Below are 7,990 nucleotides of genomic sequence, written 5' to 3'. Positions count from 1 at the left end.
GATTAACCAACTAATTACTTTAACATTGTTCAATTCAGGTTGAAGAGTAACCAACTAATACTTCAACATAGTGCAATTCAGGTTTAAGGGTAACCAACTAATCAATTTAACATTGCTCAATTCAGGTTTAAGGATAACCAACTAATCACTTTAACATTGTTCAATTCAGGTTGAAGAGTAACCAACTAATCACTTTAACATAGTTCAATTCAGGTTGAAGAGTAACCAACTAATCAATTTAACGTCGTGCAAATCAGGTTGAAAAGTAACCAACTAATCACTTTAACATTGTTCAATTCAGGTTGAAGAGTAACCAACTAATCACTTTAACATAGTTCAATTCAGGTTGAAGAGTAACCAACTAATCACTTTAACGTAGTGCAATTCAGGTTGAAGAGTAACCAACTAATTACTTTAACATTGTTCAATTCAGGTTGAAGAGTAACCAACTAATCACTTCAACATAGTGCAATTCAGGTTTAAGGGTAACCAACTAATCAATTTAACGTAGTGCAATTCAGGTTGAAGAGTAACCAACTAATCATTTTAACGTAGTGCAATTCAGGTTGAAGAGTAACCAACTAATCACTTTAACATAGTTCAATTCAGGTTGAAGAGTAACCAACTAATCACTTTAACGTAGTGCAATTCAGGTTGAAGAGTAACCAACTAATCACTTTAACATTGCTCAATTCAGGTTTAAGGATAACCAACTAATCACTTTAACATAGTGCAATTCAGGTTGAAGAGTAACCAACTAATCACTTTAACGTAGTGCAATTCAGGTTGAAGAGTAACCAACTAATTACTTTAACATTGTTCAATTCAGGTTGAAGAGTAACCAACTAATCACTTCAACATAGTGCAATTCAGGTTTAAGGGTAACCAACTAATCAATTTAACATTGCTCAATTCAGGTTTAAGGATAACCAACTAATCACATTAACATAGAGCAATTCAGGTTGAAGAGTAACCAACTAATCACTTTAACGTAGTTCAATTCAGGTTGAAGAGTAAACCAACTAATCACTTTAACGTAGTGCAATTCAGGTTGAAGAGTAACCAACTAATTACTTTAACATTGTTCAATTCAGGTTGAAGAGTAACCAACTAATCACTTCAACATAGTGCAATTCAGGTTTAAGGGTAACCAACTAATCAATTTAACGTAGTGCAATTCAGGTTGAAGAGTAACCAACTAATCACTTTAACATAGTTCAATTCAGGTTGAAGAGTAACCAACTAATCACTTTAACGTAGTGCAATTCAGGTTGAAGAGTAACCAACTAATCACTTTAACATTGCTCAATTCAGGTTTAAGGATAACCAACCAATCACTTTAACATAGTGCAATTCAGGTTGAAGAGTAACCAACTAATCACTTTAACGTAGTGCAATTCAGGTAGAAGGGTAACCAACTAATCACTTTAACATTGTTCAATTCAGGTTGAAGAGTAACCAACTAATCACTTTAACATAGTTCAATTCAGGTTGAAGAGTAACTAACTAATCACTTTAACGTTGTGCAATTAAGGTTTAAGAGTAACCAACTAATCACTTTAACATAGTGCAATTCAGGTTTAAGAGTAACCAACTAATCACTTTAACATAGTTCAATTCAGGTTCAAGGGTAACCAACTAATCAGTTTAACATTGTTCAATTCAGGTTCAAGGGTAACCAACTAATCACTTTAACATAGTTCAATTCAGGTTGAAGAGTAACCAACTAATCACTTTAACGTAGTGCAATTCAGGTTGAAGAGTAAACCAACTAATCACTTTAACATTGCTCAATTCAGGTTTAAGGATAACCAACTAATCACTTTAACATAGTGCAATTCAGGTTGAAGAGTAACCAACTAATCACTTTAACGTAGTGCAATTCAGGTAGAAGGGTAACCAACTAATCACTTTAACATTGTTCAATTCAGGTTGAAGAGTAACCAACTAATCACTTTAACATAGTTCAATTCAGGTTGAAGAGTAACCAACTAATCACTTTAACATTGTTCAATTCAGGTTTAAGGGTAACCAACTAATCACTTTAACGTTGTGCAATTAAGGTTTAAGAGTAACCAACTAATCACTTTAACATAGTGCAATTCAGGTTTAAGAGTAACCAATTAATCACCTTTACATAGTTCAATTCAGGTTTAAGGGTAACCAACTTAACATAGTTCAGTTCATGTGGTACAAGAGTAAGTCAGAAGGATTGGAACGCTAAAATCCGGATTTCGATTCCCTAGCAATCAGAGGAGAAATATCTTATTGTAGCTTTATGATGAACTATAAATAATTTGTTTGTTTTGAATGTCGCGCAAAGCTACTCGAGAACTATCTGCGCTAGCTTTCCTTAATTTAGCAGTGTGAGGCTGGGGGAAAGCAGCTAAGTCATTACCACCCACCGCCAACTCTTGGGCTACTTTTTTACCAACGAATAGTAGGATTGACCGTCACATTATAACGCTTCCACGGCTGAAAGATCGAGCACGTTTGATGCGATGGGTATGCGAACCCGCCACCCTCAGATTACGAGTCGCACGTCTAAACCCACTTGGCCATACCGGTGCTTATAAACCATCCACATTTCTTATTTAATATATTTTCAATTGTCGAGCTTATATTTGTTAGAATGAGAAATTCTATCAGAATTTGTTGTTGTTTTTTAATTTCAATAATTGTTTACTGTATACTTGATAGGCTAATAAATACACTCATTACTATTTCTTGGTTTTTTTATATCCAGTTCCCTATTGGTTCAGCGGTATATCTGCAGACTCACAATACTATAAGAACCTCGTTTCGATACCCGTGGTATGCTCAGAAGAGATAGTCCATTTGTTGCTTTGTTTTCAACTAGAAACAGATCTATCATTACCCAGTAACGCATATATGGAAAAGCTGATTTTAGTCTCACGGTTTGACTCCCGTACCTTGATAATAAATATGTAAAACTAAAAACACAATATTAAGATGTTTATGAAGCACTTGAGCTGATATCGTTCATAGATAAGAGTCAGAAAGGAAAGTGAATTTTTTGTCTTGTTTCCATCGTTGGGCGTGATAGTTACCAATGATTACATGTTTAACACATCATTGTTGTTTCTTTTCCGAATCATTTGAAGAAAGTGGACATTCTTGGGGACACATCGTAAACTCAGTAGGAAACCAATGGTCGTTTAGAAGATATATATTACTATTCCAGATTTTGCGTTTTGGACAATCACACTGAACGGCTTCTCTTCACATCTATAGTATTGAAACAAAATAAGCGCCTGTACCAATTTTGTTTCCAGAATTGACGAGATAGATTAATTTTTGAAATTTTTTGTAGTACTGAAAACAAAGCAAAAAATTTACTATTTCTAATTTTGGAAAACAGTAATAAAACACGCATATTTTATGAATTATGAGCAAACAGAAAACTACAATCACTGAAAATGAGTTTGAGAAATCTGTACATAATTCTGTTTCTACAAAAGAGGAAGAAAACTGCCACAAACATGTTATTACAGCGAAGTAAATATATTTCATTTAAATATTTCAAACAAGTCTAATGAAAACAAAATAATTTTCCATTCTCTTCAACATGTTATAAAGTCTCCAATCAATTATTCAAAACTTCTACGTATTGACGTTTATCACTGTCTAATTTAGTATTACAGTCTGATTCCATGAAAGTTGATAGCAGTAGCTTTAGGTATGTTAGATCTCCTTGGGGAGAATACATAACGTATATTGATATTTTAACTCATAAAATTTCAAGTTACGACACAAAGTTTATCTGGCATTAAATTCTAGATTATTGTAATGTTATGATACTTATTGACATCCATAGCAAACGTTTCACATCATTGTTTTCGTTTAGACAGTAATATCCATTACTACTTTGGTGTTGGGCCCGGCATGGCCAGATGGTTAAGCTGCTCGACTCGTAATCTGAGGGTCGTGGGTTCCAAATCCAGGCACACCAAACATGCTCACCCCTTCAGCCGTTGTGAGCGTTATACGTGACGGTCAATCCCACTATTCGTTGGTAAAAGAGTAGCACAATAGTTGGCTGTGAGTGGTGATGTCTAGCTGCCTTTCCTCTAGTCTTACACTGCCAAATTAGAGACGGCTAGCGTAGATAGCCCTCGTGTAGCTTTGTGTGAAATTCAAAACAAACCAAACGAAATGTATTACGGCATAATGTTTGTCCAGTTTTTAATCCAGTGCAAAACACTATAGTGTCTTTTATTATCATGAGATCCTCGCTGAACGCCTCCCAAGTAGCACAGCAGTATGTCTGCGGATTAACAAAGCTAAAATCTGGTTTTGATACCCGCGGTAGGCACAGCAAAGATAGCCCCTTGTGTAGCTTTGTGTTTGACTTTAAACACACAAAAGCCTCGCTGAATGGAAAACAAATAAGAACTCGCGTTCCACTATTGTTTGCTAAGAATATAGTGGAAATATTCCACAGTTTGCTCATGAAATCAACATTACAATTTGTATTGAATTATGGTTTCGGTGACACCAGTAAAGTGTTTAGTATTAATTATATGAAATGTGTGATGAAAATTATAATTAAAATAATTAATATTTTTGACTTGAGAATGTCACCATGAAGAAAATTGATTATATAACCATTATTTTTAGATAACGTCGTGGAAACTCTGAAGACGTAAGGAGCAAAGAAAAAAACGAAAATTTAATATGCTACTAAAATAACGTGTTAAAATGAAATTGTATTGAGGTAATGTGTTGGTAATATAAAAGGTTTTATATGTATATATTTATGTATTGCTTGAAATTATAAAACCTTCAACAAAAGATTGATAATGAGAAAATAATTCAGATAGTGGTGTAAGATTTAATAGATTATATTTGAATTTTTCTTTCCACTTCATTACATAAAGTACCGGATATAGATTTTCTTCTGAAGAGGTCCAATTATGTAAGCATTGAAATGTGTGTGGCTGAGCCACATAAGTGTATATAAAACATTACTGAAACTTTTTATAGCCTTCTCTGACATTCTGTTGTTGTAAGAATGTTATTTCTGATATAAAAGTTCGTGTAATAGAACATATGGAAAATATTAACTTACCAAGACATCCAGAAGTTGTCCAAAATGCCACAAAAGGAGCTAAAACATTTATTATTGTTGTTGTTTCTTATCAACTGTGGCAAAACCTTTAAATTTCTCTGTGAATTTATATTAAATGATTATTATAAAGCAGGGTTTCAAGAAAAAACGATACTTGGGGTAGCTATATTAACAGCTTCCCAGAGGTATTTTTGTGGACCTATACTGCTAGAAATCAGGTTTCGATATCCGCAGTGGGCGGAGCACAGATGTGTAGCTTTGTGCTTAAGAAAACAAACGAACTCTATTGGTAGTATCTCAGAACGTCTGTTTTGTTTATGGATACTAGTTTTAAGATGGCCTACTTGGAGTTTCTAGACGTGAACACAACAACAATGGACGAAAACGACACCTTTATGAACACCACCAATTCCACGTGTGAAGAGATGGACGACGGTCCTCCGAGGGCGATATTCGAGATTGTTAAAATCTTGTATAGTATTGTTTGCTTGGTTGGCTTGTGTGGAAACACACTTGTTATTTACGTGGTACTACGGTTTTCCAAAATGCAGACTGTGACGAATATGTACATTCTGAATCTTGCCGTTGCTGACGAAATGTTCTTGATTGGACTACCATTCCTCATTGTTACAATGACTGTCAGACATTGGCCTTTTGGGCGCGTGATGTGCAAAATGTACATGACCACAACTTCGATAAACCAGTTCACCAGCAGCTTGTTACTGACCGTCATGAGTGCTGACCGTTACGTGGCAGTATGCCATCCAATTTCTTCCCTCGTTACAGGACAAGCTTTATTGCCAAATTCATCTGCCTCACAGCGTGGACCGTATCGGCTCTACTCATGGTCCCAATCTACATTTACGCTAATGTCCTGGACAAAGGAACCTCGGTAACATGTAACATCTTCTGGCCTGAGAGCGACTTCATGAACGGACAGAAGGCGTTCACTCTGTACTCTCTCACTCTCGGATTTGCCATTCCATTAGTTTTGATCCTGTGGTTCTATTTCCTGGTCATCTGCAAGCTTAGGAGAGTTGGACCCAAGAACAAATCCAAAGAGAAGAAGAGAACCCATCGCAAAGTGACCTACCTGGTTCTGACAGTGATTACAATTTACGTCATCTGTTGGCTACCGTATTGGATCAACCAAGTGTACATTGCGCTACTTCCTCCAATGCAGAGCCAGACCAACATAGGGGTCGTCATCAATCTACTAGTGGGCTGCTTGTCTTACGCTAATTCTGCCATGAACCCCGTACTGTACGCTTTCCTCAGTGATAACTTTAAGAAGAGCTTCGCCAAGGCCTTTACCTGCGCCGCTGGTAGAGACGTAAACGCACAGCTTCACGTAGAAAACAGCGTATTTCCGAAACACACTCGAGGTGGATCCAACAGAGGCAAAGAACAAGCCAGAAAAGAGTTTCGCGAAGACAAATCTCACCAAGAAATAGAGCCTTCAACGGCCATAACAATGACGTCACGTTCGAACAACATGCTGGCGAAAGACAAAGGAAATACGCTTACCAACGGCTACGAAAACCGTATTAACGAAAATGAGCCAGTAACTCAAGTCTGAAAATTTTACGACTCATACAAAAAAAGGGAACGTTCGTTTTGGTTTAAAACGGTGAGTTTGAGCAGAAAATGAAAGTAAAACTCGAAGTTTAAAACCAGTCAAGAAAAACTGAATAATTGAAAAATAAAACTAGTTAATGAACTTTGAACTGTAGTAATGAGTAATGTGTGGGGGTGTGGAAAAGCATGGTTACTTTCAACAGAAACCGCAGTAAAACACATTTGTCAGTAAATCGTCCTGTAGAAAGGCTTTGCAGCTTTGAGAAAAAAAATACAAGAAATTATTTTGACGGTGAATTATTCTGTGTAGAGACATTGTGGCTTTCAATAAAAAATTCAGAGTAAACTCATTCCAATATATACTGATATATATATTCGATATTATATGGAAATACACTTACGAACTTTTTTAACATTCGAGCTTGGTCAAATGTTTTGACTGTAACTACACGTATCAATCCTGAAACTGATAAATATAATGACGGGAGTTTTCTTTATTTTTAAAGAAAAGTACGAAAAATGTTTGAATGTATTTGTTTGTGAAGACACACGATGCTGTGAACATCATTTAACGTTATTTGGAGTTTAAAATGAAGAATTATATTTGAAACTAATAATTCTAAGCTCCTCGTACGCGTAAGTTGCTCTATAAAAATAAAACTCCATATGAATCAGCTAACAGTCTTTACTACTAGGTATATTTGTCGCTTAGCATTTCTTTTTTTATTAGTGGGACCTGATACGTTCTGAATTATAGAACAGTAAGGATGACTTTAGAGATAGTTTTCAGGATATTAAGTGTCTGCGCTTTTCACCTGGTGGATTATAAATGAAACACATATTTATAAATGGAAATAAATAGGTCAGTCATTGTTAGGGATATGGAATGAGTTGTTGAAGGTCTACCTTCTAACAATATCACTGGGGTCGTTTAAGGTTAACTTCAAGGTCATGTTTTTCGCAACTTTTCTAATATGCTTCATACATCGTAGATATCAACTATGGTAGGGTAGAAACTAATAAGAGAAACATAGGAAACAAAATTTACCAACATCGATTGCCAACAATAACAGTTAAAACAAATATGAAATCACCATCCTAACAGTGCTACAAAATAGTTTAAAACAATCGCTATTTCAGCTTTATTGTCCATACTGATTACTGTTCTTCTGTGCCCTACCAGCGTCTAAAGGTAAATGGTTCTGTAGTACGCAGTCGCTGACGATATTTACACTAATCTAATGTAAAACATTACGCTCATCTGGGAACTACTTATCATACAATAATGCAGTAGCCCAAACACACTAACGACATTTTTCA

General features: G+C 35.5%; 1 pseudogene; it reads left to right on the top strand.

The window, feature by feature from the left end:
• Positions 1–4,626: 4,626 nt before the first annotated feature.
• Positions 4,627–7,629, top strand: LOC143224765 (somatostatin receptor type 5-like; annotated as a pseudogene).
• The last annotated feature ends 361 nt before the right edge of the window (positions 7,630–7,990 follow it).

The sequence above is a fragment of the Tachypleus tridentatus genome, chromosome 9, assembly GCF_004210375.1.
Source record: "Tachypleus tridentatus isolate NWPU-2018 chromosome 9, ASM421037v1, whole genome shotgun sequence".
NCBI lineage: Eukaryota > Metazoa > Arthropoda > Merostomata > Xiphosura > Limulidae > Tachypleus > Tachypleus tridentatus.
Note: the sequence above shows the minus strand (reverse complement) of the source record. Positions and strands in the feature narration are given on the sequence as shown.